A 16,542-nucleotide genomic window follows, 5' to 3' on the forward strand; every position below is an offset into this window, starting at 1 on the left:
CTGGGGTACCCCAGAGGAAGTCCTCACGATGGCCACAGGTGGGTCACGCTCTGCCCCCCACTGCCTCTCCCACCTCACCTCCCAGGGTCCCCGTCGCTCCCTCTGCTCCCACTCCACTGGCCGCCCTGCTGCTCCTCAAACCCACCAGGCACACACCCACTCCGCCTGAAAGGTTCTTCCCCAGGTATCCACAGGGCCTGCTCCCTCATCCTTCAGGTCTGCTCAGATGTTACCTTACATAAAATAGCTAATCAGGTCACATTATAAGCATTATCACGACGCTAAGGCATAGTGGCTGTGAGTCAGGCACTGCTCTAAGAACTTTATGCATATTAACTTATTTAGGACAACTTACTCAACCCTGTTATCCTCACTCTACCAACGAGGAAATAGACGTGGATAAGTCGGAGCCCAAAGGCACTCAGCCAGTGAGGATGCTACATCCACACACTCCCCTACACACCCCACTCGTAATTTCTTGCGTCTCCTGCTGTGTTTTTAGCGGTACTGCGTCTGCTCACTCCCCTGTGGTCATGGGAGCTCTATAAAGGCAGGGGTCTGCCTGCTTTGCTCCCAGATACCCCTGAGCCTGAGGATGTTTAACACGGAGCAGGTACTTGGCACTGACCTGCTGAAGGAAGAAAGGAATCACAGAACCACTGAGCCACCTGCTGCCCCTCCAAAGCCTGCATCACACCAGCTTCTGTCTCTGAGCAGCCACATGACAATGAAAATGAGGCTCACGGCTCCCCGCTGGCGCCAAGGGCCATCCTTCACTGGCTGGAGGCACGTGGACAGAGGAGCGCAGGCCGGGACAACACCCCTGGGGAGTGGAGCAGAGCACGCTGAGCGCCCTGGGCAGCGCACGCGCGCTCTTCCCCAAGGAAACCCAGGGAGAAATTTACACGTTTTGGCTAAAGGCGTATCAATTGTTTCCTGCCTGTTATTTCCTTATCAAACTATCTGTGGTTCTAACCGCATTTCCCAAAATTACAGACCCAGAACAAATAGCCAACCTTGGCTAAACAGACTGAGCAAACCAGTGAAAGGAAATCACATGAACCTGCAAACTCGCCAAAGTGTCAGACACGCTATTTCTGGCATTTCGTGGCACAAACACTACACTTGGGTTATTATTTATAAATCTTTCAAGCTACTGAAACAACACTGCTACTAAATAATCCTTAAAATCTTAGAAATTAAAATTTTATATTATTTCCAGTCTTGTCATATTTTTATTTTCTTTCTTTAGGATTCAGATTTTTTTTTGTTGTTTTTTTTTTTTTGGCCATACTGTGCAGGTTGTGGGATCTTAGTTCCCCAACCAGGGACTGAACCCGGGCCACGACAATGAAAGTGCCAAGTCCTAACCATTAGACCACCAGGGAACTCGTCATATTTTCTTAAGAAACGGGAATTCGTAGTGTTAGAAATAACTGGTGATCAATCATCGTCATCACCATCTCAGGACCAAAGCGATGGCTCCTATCCTCTGCTTTTAAATGTAAATGAAAACCGCCCCACTTTTCCCCTCTAACCAGCAGAGCCGGGAACTATGAAGAGCCCTGGGGTAGTATCCAGGGGGGCGACCAGCCTCGGACCCCACAAGGGGGAGGGCAGGGGCAGAAGGACCAGCTGGCACTGTCAGTCTGTCTCTACTTGCCACCAACAAAGACCCTGGCAAGAGCGAAAGCCGCTCACTAAAGACAATTTGAGACAGTTTTATAATTCCTGTTCGTGAGTTTTGTGTTCCAAATATACACTATACATGGCAAATATGCACCACCACGCTTTTACTAAAAGCAGGGAAAGGACAAGGGAATGACTTCTTGCACACAAATGTGCTCTGGGGGGCAGCGAATTTAGGACAATTAAGTACTATTTAAATGAACTAAAATGTTCTGTATTTAGGGGGAAAAAAACCTCACATTTTCCACTGGGCATATTTGTTCCGTGCCTAAATAAGGACAACATTTTAGGGATTTATTTCACGTGTAAGTATTTTGAAGGGAAGACTTCTGAACCTCACTGATCTAGCTCACTTGTCAGACAATTAATAAATAACACAGTGTTATACTGTGGAATCAAACATTTACTATTATTTGAAAAAGGTCTAAATAGCCATCATTTCCCTCTACCTTTTCTGTTGATCAAGCTACCAATCAACACAGACCAATATCTAAAAAAATATTTTGTATTTCAGAAGTTTATAGTATAAACCAAGTCCCAAATTGTCTGTGTTTAAGCCTCTCAGTAGGCAAATAACCACAAAATATTTTAGGAGGTGGACGGGGTGTCCTGGTTATTTTTCAATAGGGCTTCTCAAAAGCCTTTTCTTATGAGAGTAAAGGGTACTAAATAGATTATATATAACATAAATATAAGTAACAGGTTCATAAAACATGAAATACTTAGAAGTAAAAGTATCTACTGTCTGCAACTTATTCTCAAATGGTTCAGGAAAAAAAAATTTATGTAAGAAAGAAAAAATCATAAAGCAATTGTGGCAAAATGTTAACTACAGGTAAAGTTAGTTCTATTCCAACTTTTCTGTAAGTCTGAAACTGTTTACAAAAAAAACACTAAGGAACATGTATCAGCAGGTTTACTACACAAAAGAAAAGTTATCTAGGTTGTGAACTCTTTCCTGCACACTCTCTACCTTTTCTCACCTCTGATTCCCATCCCACCAAGCTCCTTTCCTAGTCGGACTTCTAGGAAAGCAGGCTCTCTCCTCCTACTCCCTGCTGCAAGCCGCCTCCAAACATGGCCTCTGTCGCCTCTCAACTGAAACCTTTCTCACCAAAGTCATCAACGACCCTCATCCCCAAATCCACCAACACACTTGCTCTAACCACACTGCAGCTTTTCTGGTAGAGATGTGGCTCCAACTACTGCTTCTGTGCTCAGTCTCTCCATGCACTTTTCTTCCTCTAACCCGTGTACTTCCCTTGTATTTCATACACCATGGACATTTTGCCCCATCTCCCATCAATTCCCAGTGCCCTGCCTTGCGAAGGATGCTGAGGCTCCCCAGGCTCAGTGGGAGGCAGTGCTGCTGGACGTCGGCCCTGGGTGGAGGGTGGGGAGGAGCGGAGCACGCCTCCGGGAACCTGACGTCCCTCCCGCCTCCACCTGGACTCTGACCTCCTGCTCCACAGGCTCTCTTTAGGGAAACTCACCTCCTCCTGCAATTTCAGCTACTTAGTTCCAATACCTGCCAAATGTTCTCTTTAAGGCACGCTTCTCCGCTGACTTCCAGACCTATGCTGCAAACCACTCAGGGGCAGTTCCACTTACTGCTCCATGGGCATGACCTCATCCACCACCAAAACACACTCTTTTCTCCATAACCCCAAACTGAGTTAAATGGCACTGCTGGCTTTGTTGTCCAAGCACAAATTCTAAAAACTTCCCTGATCTCTACTGTTCCCTTACCTCTCACACATCCAAATCTACATAGTCAATTATCCTGTTGGTCTTTAGAAGCACCTTTCTCATTTCCATCACTATGTCCACCACACTAATTTAAGTCCTCATCATCTGTCACATGGATACTGCAATACCCTCCCAACATATCTCTGTACCTCTAGCCTCCTCCATCCCCAAGTCTCCACACTGCTTTACTAGGACTATCCTTGAAAAATACAAATCTAACTTAATTTGTAAAAAAAAATTTTTTAAACATCTTTATTGGAGTATAATTGCTTTACATTGTTGTGTTAGTTGCTGCTGTATAACAAAGTGAACCAGCTATACATATACATATAACAAAAATATATTAAATGACGGGGAAAGTAACACAAGCCCAGATCATGACCCCATCCCACAGTTCTCCAGTAGTTTCTCACCGTCCGTCATCACCAGGCTGGCATCCCTCACTTTGGCCCCTCCCAACTTCACTGCTCATACCTTAGTTCCAAACATGACAATATCTTCTGTTCCCCCAAACATCAACTTGTTTCACACCCTTGTACTTTGAGTGGCTTTTCCTTGGCTGAAGAGTCCTTGTCCTTCAGGCAAACTCCTATTTACAGCCTTTTAAAACTATGTTCAAATGTCAAGTCCTGCAGGCAGACCTTCCTAACTCCCACCAAAGCTCCTCCTATCCAGGCAATTTCTATGTGTCTCCGGTCACACTATTTCACCATCTTTTAATTATAAAGCCATCTCTCTCCCCACACTATGAACCTGATCATAACTGATGACTAATCAACTGTGAATTAATTTTATGTCCCTTTAACAACTCACATTGCTTCTGCTTCCAAGTTCTAAGCTTAACATTTAAGGCTACCTACCATGCATTCCTTATTTATTCTACTACCTATGTATCTGTATCTTCCATTCCCACAAACTGATGTACTCTCCAAGAACCACCCCCAGGTGGTCAGCAAACGTTCTCCATCAAGATCTAGATGGTAAATATTTTAGGCTTCATGAGCCACACGATCTTCATAGCAACTACTCACCTCGACATCACAGAGCAAAGGCAGCCAAAGACAAGATGTAAAGGACGGGTGTGGCTCTGTTCCAATAAGATTTTATTTATAAAACAGGCATCCAGCAGCACAGTTGGCCCTGCTCTAGACTGATTTTCGCCTCAGGTTTGTCCACACTTCTCCTCTGGCCTGGAAAGCCTGCCTGAGGTCTATTCTGTGTCCACCCTCTGACCTCAGAGACCTTACACGGTGCTCCTTCCTCTACGTTTCCTCAGCACTTGACCGAAACTGCTCATCTGACGTTTAGCCTCTGCCATCCAGAATTCTTAATTCTCTCTGAACACAAGAGCCACTTCACCAGCTTACCAATGTAAACCCTCACAGGGCAACAGGCCCTGACTTCAAGTTTGCAAACGTTCAACCCCAGCACATGACCCTACACACCAGGGGCGATACTGATGCTGCTGGTCAGGTAACTGGTCATTAGCGCTGGTCGTGGAGGTTAGCTGACCTTTCCAGCCCATGGGTTATGCCTGGGCACACTTTCATATTGCTTTACTCAGATTTTTAAACTGTTATTTTAAAACCTACTTTCTTTATAATTGTTTCACTGTTTAAAAACTTTTCTATCTAAAACTATAAATGGAAACTTTCCCTTTCATATATTCTCTTATAAGGTTGGGTATTCTCAGTATCTTAAACCCTAAAGCCAAGTTTGTTTTCCAGAGAAACACATTTTCTTTCTCTTTAATTTTACAGTGAGTCATTAACCGAAATTAACTTTATATAAAAGGCATCTACACTTTAAAATGAGAGACGACAGGACTTCCCTGGTGGCACAGTGGTTAAGAATCCTCCTACCAATGCAGGGGACATGGGTTCGAGCCCTGGTCCAGGAAGATCCCACATGCCGTGGAGCAACTAAGCCCATGCGCCACAACTACTGAGCCCATGTGCCACAACTACTGAAGCCTGCGCGCCTAGAGCCCGTGCTCCGCAAGAAGAGAAGCCACCGCAACGAGAAGCCCGCGCACCGCAACAAAGAGTAGCCCCCTCTTGCCTCAACTAGAGAAAGCCCGCGCACAGCAACGAAGACCCAACGCAGCCATACATACATAAATTTTAAAAAATAGAATGAGATACGACAGATAAACTCCTATCAAGTTTCTGCTAATAAGTTACTGCTTTTTCCATTTAAAAGCTTAATTTTTAAGCTAAAGTCATATTCATACAGCACTAAAATAAGGAAAACAAGAAGCATACACAATGCAGATACACAGGAAAAGAAGCTCTGTGTAACTACCTAAGGCCACAAACACATAACATCTGGGAAAGCTCTTACTCATCCTGTCACTGTCCCTTCCAAAGTGAAAGTCATTTCAAAAAAGACTGTTTCTGCTTCTCTGCTAACAATAGTCTAAAAGCCAACTTGTTCCTGAGTCACAATGGCTCCATTCTGCAACACGGTGGAACAGGCTGTGTTCAGAAGGAAGGGGCCCGACACCTGTCGGTGCTGCAGAACCCCACACCCCACACCACGACATTCCCTACAGGAGCGGCCGGGAGCACAAAGTCCGTGTTTCAAAGCATGTGATTTTATGGAAAAGTGCTTTTTCTCAGACTATTTTATAATTGTAGCACTTGGAAATCAGAATTAACTTCCTATATTAAATTTCTACTGCTAGATTTTATGTCCCTTTAGTATAAGAACTTTTATGAAATTTTACATTTCAAGCAATTTCAGTCAGTCAAATTTTAACACAGCCTTTTCTTTAATTAAAAAAAGGGGGGGGATGTAAACAAGGACCACTTAATTTTAAATATTACCGTATTTTTATTCTTCTAAAAAAGGGGGGGGATTTCCCTTCTCATCTTAAACATTTATCATCTTCCATTTTCTATTACAGGCCTAGTCTCAAGTAAATAATCTAATGCATGTTATTCATTTCATTCTGGCTCCTTAAGAGACTCTGTATTTCCAGCAAATGGGACCTTGACAGGGAGGTGCTGCTAACAATATAGCATGAACTCTGGATTAGCAACCACAATACTCTCAGCTGAAGAAAAAGCATACCATTCTTCAACGCCTCAAGCCCACAGCTATACAACAGAAATAAGAGCACCCACCCTTAAACAACTTCACAGAAACACAAACCAAAATCATGTGTAAAAAGAGATGTCTTGACATAGCGATGCTACATGAAAATCCAGACGTTTCAGCTGAACTAATTTATAAGTTAGATGATCTCTCCAGCAGCATGATTAAAAGTGTTATTAACTAGCAAACACCTGTTGTGTAATGTTGATCGGAAGTACAGCTGACTAGGGACTGGGCCCCGGTGTGCCCAACTATGTGTCCCTTCGACTTTGGAACCTGCTTCCGGCTCCATCATTTCTGCTGCTTAGCATCTCTGTTTCCAAGAGCTGGACATCCTTTTTTTTGAGGTTTTTTTTTTTTTTTCTTCCCACAGGTGACTGCCTGGAGGAGATGTTCCAAAGTTCAAATGTTCAAAAACTGGATGTCAGGAACAGAGGTCTAGAACACTGGCATAAGCTCCACTCAGAAACCTCAAAGCTTATTCTAGGAGAGTTGGGAGAGAAACATCGTACGAGGCATGGGAAGGAAGGGTCTGGAACAGGGGTGGCCTGCTCATGTACATCCTCTGCAGCCACTCTCTGCTAAGTAAAAAGTATACACGTTAGTTCTCATAAACAAGTGGTAAGAAACACCACAAAAAACAAAGAATAATTATGTTTAGCTTTTTGTTTCTTTAAAAAATAAAAAAGGCAATATTATTCCATCCTTTTATCCATATAAGTAATATAGGGATATATCATTTATTCAAGTCTCTTACCCTTCAATGTTAATTATCTCAAAAAAAATGTCACTCATAAGTGTTTGAAAGGCATTTATATAACCCAAATACCTGCTTTAACAAAATGCATGCACTCTGCTGACACGAAAGCCTGCTTCGTCCCCACCCCCCACCATCCTCCCCTCCTCTGCCCACCACTGTACCACTAGAGACAGGGAGTCAGTTAAGCTGGTTGTGTACGGTACAAGTGAACAAAGTCCCAATGTAGCTAGTTACAGCAATCCTATAAAGGTAGGTCTTTTGATCCCCATTTTACCAATGGAAATGTGGAGGCCGAGAGAGACCTAAACAACTGGCCCAATGTCTCAAAGCTAGAAACTGGCAGACCCAATACCCAAACCTAGCTCACCTGACCCCATAATTTATAAACCATTTTAATCTCCTACAGATGTAAATCATATGTGAACTCAGCATACTGGAGAAGCATAAAGCTACTTCCTCACAGAGCTGCCTCTAGAGTGCAGTGAATAAGGACAATTGCCCAAGATTCTTTCTCTCTGTAGCCTAAGAAAATCCCAGACCCAGGAAACGCAGTCATAGTCAGGAGAGGAGCTGGCAATTCCTCGGTACATCTGACCAGTCCCTAAATCTACTACCTCAAAGGCCAGGCAAACGGTGCTTCATTCAAGCTCCTGGTGCCATGCTGCTCTGTGGTCAATTACATTCCCCTCCAGGACAGCCACGTGTTCGTCTAAACAGTTAACTTATCATTATTTTGATTGAAGAAAGGAGAGATGGTCTGGATGTGCCCCAAGCGCTCTCTTCTCCACGGTTCCCTGTAGTTCACGGAACCACCACGCAGTTGCTCAAACCAGAACACAGTTCCTTGCCTCATGCATCCAACACGTGCTGCCAATGTCACTAGCTCAGTCCTACCGTCATCACCTCTCACCTGCACAACTCACCTTCACATCTCCACTCTAGACTGTTCTATCTACTCTCCAACTCTGACAAGTGTTCCTCCCGCCTTCCCTCTCTTCTTAAACACCCTCCCTGGCTTCTCACAGCTCTTAGTGTAAACACAGAGAGGACTGCCACATCCTATCTGCCCGGCTTCGTCTGGCCCTGCCCACCCCTCAGGGCTCACCCTCCGTCACCCTCCCTCCCTCTCTTGTTTGTGCCACATGGGCTTCCTGTAGCTCCTGGATGGCAGGCAGCAGTCCACATGCTTTCCCCTCCACTCAAAAGGCCCCGTACCACCACTGGTGCCCACCCATCCCTCAGATCTCAGCTCAGCCGTCATGTCTGCAGTAAAATACACCCCGGGCCCAGGCCGTGCTGGTTCTCTGCTGCAGGCTCTCCCGAACGCCCCCGGCACTCATCACAGGGCTCTGAGCTAACACCCACAACGCCTCCCGACTATAAACAACACGGCAGCAGTGACAGCATCTGTTTTTGTTCACCATTTTAACCCAAAGCTTGGCATATAGTAAGTACGTCATAAATAGCTATTAGATGAATAAAAGAATAACATATAATCAGAATGTGCTGACTCACATACAGAAAGAGTGAGCCAATTTACGTTCCCACAGACTGTGAAAGTGACTTTCCCCACCTTCGCCACCAGGTACCAGGGAAGTTTCGACGTCCTGGTTAAGTGGCTGCTGCCAGGCTCAGGAAGGGCTGCGGTCCAGGACACAGCGTGTGATGCCAGGTTCCCTCACAGCTGGCCACCGTCAGCGCTTGACTTGTTGCCTTTCCTTAAATCTCAATGAAGGATGTAATTTGAGACTTGATTTCAGCCTGTTGCACCAAGACCTCTGACAGGCTCCTGCTGACACTACAGCTTACTCCTGGCAAATCCCAGAAGCTGATCTCAACTCCCTTGTAACCTATGTTATTTACTTACATATATGCTTCTGTGGGACACAACTGATTTCCCTTATATACATACGTGGAGAATGTGCATACCAATAAATATTGTCATATTTACACACACACACATCATTAACATTTATGGAACACTTATTATGTGCCAGGCAAAACACCAAAGGTTTTACATGCATTATTTCAGTTACTTCTTACCAGAAGGCTTTCAAGAACATTCTATCATCGTATCCATTTTAAAATGAGGAAACTGGAAGTTAGAAGGCTGTGTAACTCGCCCAAGGCTACCACGGGCGAGTGGCAGAGCGGGCGTCTGTCTGCTGCAGACCCACCATCTCTTCCCCCAACTTCACTGGACTTCTACCCAACTACAGCCAACCAGCAGGAGCTCAGCAGGAGCTTGAAAAGAAACATGTTGTTTTGGCCTTTTTTTTTAAGAGAAGAAAATACCATCTTTAGCTTAATTAGTCTTTCCATGCCAGGGTAGGCCCTGGCTACACACGGAGCTAGCACAGTGGGTTTATTCGGAGACCCATCTCCACCACGGAATGAACTCTCAGGCCAGACGTAAACACATACAATCATATGCATCAAAGAAAGGGGGAAAAAAACTACCAAGAGTAATACAATTTATTTTGTAAGTTTTTTGAAACTGGATGTTTTGATTGCACCCTTGCCGGACTCGATGGAAAACCACAACATGCACTTTGGAAGCAAGTATTTTAAGCACGGAGAAAACCACCACGTCCCTCCCTGGAAAAACACCCTTGACATACAAACCCTGGCGCACAGCAACACCAGGGCCCTCTCTCTGCTCACGGTTACGCCTTGTCCACCTTCATCCCTGTCCACTTTAAAAAAAATCAGCTGGGACTTCCCTGGTGGCGCAGTGGTTAAGAATCCGCCTGCCAATGCAAGGGACACGGGTTCGAACCCTGGTCCAGGAAGATCCCACATGCCGCAGAGCAACTAGGCCCGTGTGTCACAACTACTGAGCCTGCGCTCTAGAGCCCACGTGCCACAACTACTGAAGCCCACATGCCTAGAACCCATGCTCCGCAACAAGAGAAGCCTCTGCAGTGAGAAGCCCATGCACCGTAACGAACAGTAGCCCCCACTTGCCACAACTAGAGAAAGCCTGCACGCAGCAATGAAGACCCAACACAGCCAAAAATAAATAAATAAATTTATTAAAAAAAAAATCAGCTGTACTGAGGTAATCTGCATATAATTAAATGTATACCCATTTTCAGTGTACATTTCAATGAGTTTTGACAAATTTATACACTGTGTGACCACCAATATAATCAAGATACAGAATATTTTCATAACCTCAAATGTGCTCATGTGCCCCCTTCCCAATCCACACACCCACCTTCACCCCTCGACACAGGCAAGCGCTGATCTGCTTTGTCACTCACTGCAAACTGGATTCGTCTTTTGTAGACTTTCACACAAACAGATGTAGAGAGTATTACTCTTGCCCACCCTTGACTTACACATCTTCTCCACTGTGCACTGTTTTGTGAACGTTGGTATTTGATGGATTCCAGCTGTCCTGTCTGATGCAGGACTGCTTTGTTCCAGTGATCCACGGGGTGGTGAGGCAGGTTCAAACCACACTCACACAGGCGTGCGTGCGTGTGCGTGCAAACAGCCAAGCCCCGGCGCGGTACCCAATACCCCGGGCCGGCTTAAGGGATCAAGCCTGGGAAGCCCTGGTTTAGTGTGAAACCCAGGAGAGTTCCCTGTGACACTGGCTGCTGCAAACTCAGACCCCAAGTCACGGCAGGTCCTCTGGTCCCTCTGGAGTTGCGTTAAGCTTGGCTTCTGTCTCATTTAACATTTCAACCCCAGTTTTCCGTTTCCTTTCCTTCCCTTTCTATGATATCTTCCCATGTGCGTAGGTGTCAAACAGAAAAGGCATGCTGGTTTCTTGAGTGGACGTGAGGGCGGGACAGTGACAGACACGTGACGGCCCCCTCTTCCCTTGGAGGAGGGCTCCTCCCCACCCACTAATCCATTCAAGGCAGCCGTGCTCACGTGGCTGCGCGTGAGACTCACCTGGGAAGCTTAAAAAATACTGACGCCGGCGTCCACACCAACAGCTCCCAATTCAACGGGTGTGAGATGGGCTCGGGCCCGGCGGTCCGCAGAGCTGGTCAGGGAGGCTGCGGGGCGGCCAGAGGGAGCAGCGGGGCCCTGGGTCAGCCTCCCCCGGGCAGTGCAGCCTCCCCCTGCCCCACCACGACAGACCCAACAGGGGCCCAAGTCCCTCACCCTAAGTAAGATCTGAATGCTTCAGTGCACCCAAGTACCAACTGTGTCCCCTGACAAAATTCATGGCCTGCTGCGTGCCCCCGTGCTGCAGCCTGAGCAGTGGATTTTTCCAGTGATGCTTAGTAAAGCTGTGATAGGGTCTGTCGCATTTAATTACTAACACAAAGCCCAAGATATTGAAGGGATCTGATTTCTGCTCTGCAAAAGGCACAGATATACTTTTGAAGAGTGCGCCAATGTATCTTAGAAACAGCTTCTGTGACTGTGGTTCCAGCTGTCTGGGTCGAGACAGGAAGCTCCAGAGGCACACTGGCTTCTTCTCAAATAAAGGAACCACAAAGCCTGTTGGTGACGCACAGACGGGTGGAAATCTGGCTTCTTCCTCAGAACAAAATTTTGAAGTCTTTTCTGTCAGAGTGCTTGTCCACGCAGAAATGGCAATTCAGAATACTGCACCAAGGTGGAAGCGTTTCCAGAAAGATTTCTGGCCTCAACTTAACATTTTATTTTTGAGACAAAGAGTTCCAGGGAGATGGATACTGGCTTTAAAGTCAGTGAAACCACTGGTTCAGCATCACAGAATTTCCAGATAACTAATGCTGTAATATAACATACTGTTAAAGAAATTTTAAGAGTGTTTTTTAAAAGGTACTACCCACCGTCCTGCCTTCCTAAGCAGAGTATCTGAAACAGCATTTTGCCTGTTCCCGACGCCTGTCCACAGTCATCGGGACAAACCGCCAGCGACTGAGTGCCAGTGCAGTGAAGTGGCTGCTGAGGTGCGCTGGGCTCTGTGCACCAGGTGAAGTGGAGTTTCACCTGTGGAGTTTTTTGAGGCCTTGGTTTGTTGCGCTATAGTTTTGCTGTCTCCTTCTTCACCATCAGACTTCCCTAAGACCCTGCTGCCATCAGACTTCCCTAAGACCCTGCTGCCAACTGGGAAAGCAGGCAACACAGCATGTCTGCAGAGAAGGTTTCAGAGCAAAGCCCTGGGGGTTACTCACTGTGTGCCGCTGTGTGAGTGGGGTGTGTGCTGGGGCGGGAGAGGGGGAGGAGGAGCCAGGGTTTTAACTGAGCGAACGTCTCTGATGTGAGAAGACTGACTGGGCTTCCTGGGGCTTCTTGGCGCTGCTGGCTGACCCCAGGGCCGAGTCCTCCCAGGGGACAGCAGGACGCTGCAGGCCCTCCCGGCACCTCTCGGCAGCATGAAGAAGGAAGTAGCCTCCCAGAGGAGACCCAGGGTCAAGGCTGGCCATGGCACTGGTCGAGTTTGTTTTTAGTTTTTCTGCAAAAGCAACCCCTGTAACTATTTAAACATTTACACAATACAGAAATGTAAAAATTTATAAAGTGGAAAGTCCTCTGTTATAATGTTACACTCCCTTCGCTCCCTTCACTACTGCTCTGAACTATCAAAACAAAAATTTTCCTAATCAAATCATTCGTTTCTCCCTCTGTGGTCTCACTGCACGTCCACGCTACACAATGTTATAAACGAACCCTGAACAATTCTTACCTTACTGTTCTTCAGTGAGCCCTTCTTACTCATTCTGGATACACTTTCGTATTAGTACTTATAAAACTCATTTTAAGCCAAATACAATATCTCATTCTAGGAATGTACCATAACTTATTTAACTAATCTCCAATAAACAGTTGCTTTATTATAAACAATGCTATGATGAACACCCTAGACCTTTGCAAATGTATACAAGTATTTCCAGGATAAATGCCTTTGAATGGAAATTCCTCAGTCATAGGGCACAAGTAAATTTAAACAGATATTGCCCAGTTGCCTTCCAATCAGGTTGTACCAATTTACAGAACAACTTTTAATCTACTATGACACCAATGCGATAAACTTTAGGCCCATCCAAGGTTCCTGGCCAAAATGGGAGAAAACAATAAAGAGTAAGTCAAATAGATGGGAACTGCAATCCCAAAGCCCATCCTATTTGGAGGGAGCCCCCTCTCACGGGGGCCTGCGATCTCCGGAGCAGAGGATCAGCGTGTGCCTCCCAGGCACCCAGGCCGCACACGTGACTGCACACGTGCGGAGCGAAAGCGCGGCACCCACGCTACTCCAGGAGCACAGCACACAGCATCAGGACCCCTGCAGAACCAGAGAAAACCCCGGAGGCTGAGGTCCCGGCCAGTTTACGGGGCTGGGAAGAAATCATGGTTCTATTTGTTTGTTTTTAGAACCAGTGCTGTACCTGACATTTTTACTAACACTTTCCAAGCTCGTGTAGCTGGAGGACAAAGTGGATTAGACATTTCTCTAGAACTGTACCTAAAAGGAGATAGGTTATCAGCAAAGGAAATTTCTACAATCACACAATGCATGAGTTTCAAAGCATGAATTCTGTAACCTCTATGCATCTACTCAGGCACATTTTGGGACATACACCTTAGTTCTCAACACTCCTGAGAGTTTGCAAGACCAGGCTCTGGTCACACACATTGAGCGCTGGGTGGCCCTGGGCCAGCGCTCACTAATAGCAGACATACCTCCTCGAGATGATGCTGTGAGCATCGGATGAGAGAACAAGTGAGAAAACGCTCTGTAAGCCACAAAGCACCGTGGAAATGCAAGGGGCTATTTACCACAATTATAACAGAGTAACTAACATTTGAGAGCTTATGGTGGGGCTCTACATGAATTAACCTGTCCAACGCTCACAGCTGCTCTGAAGGAGGTGGGGGGGGTGGTTACTACCCACGCTGGGAGGGTCAGGATGTGGAGGGAGCCCGGGAAGTCTGACTGCAGGGCCAAGCCCACACTCTGCTCCGCCACCTTGTTCCAGGCATGTTCCTGGAACAAGGGTCACCTCCCCTGCCTCGGTTTCCTCATCTCAACGCTGAAGGGGGACTCGGGGGCCATATGAAGGGCTCTTCTCTAACCATCATGTCCTACTACGTGAGTTCTATTAGGTGATCAGAAAAGCAACCTTTGGATAAGTACAGTCTTACTGAAGTTCAGAAAAAGCAAATGTGAGAATTTTCAAAGGAGTACGCCTATGAAAGAGTGCTGCTGTCTTTAATCATTTGCCTGAGCTGGCCATGGCCAGTACTCCAGGAATTCGGGCAGGCCAAAGTTCTTCTTGGACAAAAGGTTTCCTTGCACGGTTCTCCAAAAGGACTCAGGCGTCAAAATCACGCTGAGGGGTCTGCCACCATCCAACACACTCGGGGGAAAGCTCCTTCATAAAACCTTGGTTTGCACCAAAATAACCCGCTGCTTGTAACCAGCCCCCTCAGTATACATGCCCCCTCCCCCAAAAGCCTCTTTTGGTAGAAAATGATTAAGTAAATGAAAGACTACAGAAAGCCGAACTAAATGAAAGACAAACCTCACGCCAATGAAGCAGCACCGAGGAGAGCCAGTCTTATTTTAGGAGATTGAGGCAGGTGGGGGGTTCAGCATACAAAGCGGGCTGAAAACAGAGGTTCACAGATCAAGCGGTTTTTCATCCCCATTAATTAAAGCAGTAACTGCTGATGATTTAGCACCACCTAACAACATTTGAAGTCAGTTTCAAAGACTGCAATTAGATGAAAGCAGATACTATTTTATTGTGCTTTTAGAGAAAAATTTTTATAAGGGCCTTTACTCTAGCTAGACATTAAATGAGTCAACATTTGTTAAGAGATAAAGTAAATGGGAAAAAAGATATGCAAAAGATAAACCAGTATCTTCAGGCTTAACTAGATGGTAAAAGTATTCTGTTTTGAATGGAAAAATTCTCTCCGATCCCTTTAGCTCTTAAGTAGAAAAAAGAAAAACAAAAAAAGCCTTGCTTCGTCCCAAACTGAATGAAAATTGAGAGGTCTCTTTTCTTGGCTCCATCCACCATAAACCCAAACTGACTAACTGCAAACATGAACTAGCATATTTCTCAAGTTAATAACAGTTCTCAACTTTTTCATAAAAAACATACTAACTGCCATTTTCTGAACATCTATTATGTGCCAAGCATCTTGCTACTGACTCACAGTTAATCTTCTCAAATGCCTCTGAGTTAGGTGAGGAAACAGATCAGAGAAGTTACAAAGCTTGTCCGAAGTCACACAATTAGGTAAGGGTTCAAAACACCACACCTGCCTGTATTAAAGGGTGGCTGAGCACACATGAGCGAGCTAGCCCACCCGGGGACCACTGGGCCGGAGAGCAGAGGAACCAAGACTCAGCAAGCGGTATACAGCAGTGGTAAGAGAACTGGCTCCAGAGCTAGGTGTCTAAGTTCCAATCCCACTTCGCCGACTTAGCCGCCCAACCATCTGGGGCAGTGACCTACCCTCTCTGTACTTCTGTTGTCCCATCTGCAAAACAGCGAAAAGCACCCAAGACTGAGACCCACGTCTGGCTACAGTGAGCACCGTACTGGTGCTGCTGTTATGAAGGGAGATACCTGAAGGGAGTGCAGAGAGACTGCACTCAAACCTAGCAGGCTACCACGTGGGCAAGGACAGAGAGCAGAAGAGAAGAGAAAGCAGAAGGAGGAGACATCCTGCAGGACGACGAGTGACTGCACTCAGGAAAACGGGGTGGGGCTGCCCAGACCCAGAGGAAAGGGTCACTCAGACTGCAGGCTAACGGGGTCCAGCCAGGAGAGCTCGGCAGCACCTGGGTAAGACTAGCAGGGCGGTTCTGGAGGACCAAAAAAAAGCCCAAGAGGCATGAAACTGGAGTCCCTGACAAGAACAACCTGACTCTTGTAAGTACCAAAGGGACTCAAAAGTCCTTGGCCACAGACTGCAGACAAGACAATGAAGGCACACAAGCAAGTTTTGGGTCATCAAAGTCAAGGGTCTAGAATAACAGGAAAGGGCACCTGGATAGGCCTGGAAGGCACCGGTCCCGTAAACCTGCGTCAAGCTGAGCAATGGGAGACAAGAGTTGGGATTTACTGAGTTAAAGAGAGAGCAGCACGAAACACCATGTTGTCTGCCCTTCAGTCTGGACACAGTAGCTTCCAGAGAAGACAAAGTAAAAAAGTGTCCATGAAACCAGGAATGACAACCTAAAGAAGAAATCTCCTCTCCTTACACTCGGCCTTAGAAAGACAACCCGAGAGAAGCACGTGAGTGGGCTCCTCCGGAGGGGGCCTGGTGGACAC

General features: G+C 46.3%; 1 protein-coding gene across 2 annotated transcripts in view; it reads right to left on the reverse strand.

The window, feature by feature from the left end:
- CCNY (cyclin Y) overlaps positions 1–16,542 on the reverse strand; it is a 122,356-nt gene that overhangs the window by 51,308 nt on the left and 54,506 nt on the right. The window lies entirely within an intron of this gene.

This window comes from Balaenoptera physalus (assembly GCF_965194825.1).
Source record: "Balaenoptera physalus genome assembly, chromosome: 2".
Lineage (NCBI taxonomy): Eukaryota > Metazoa > Chordata > Mammalia > Artiodactyla > Balaenopteridae > Balaenoptera > Balaenoptera physalus.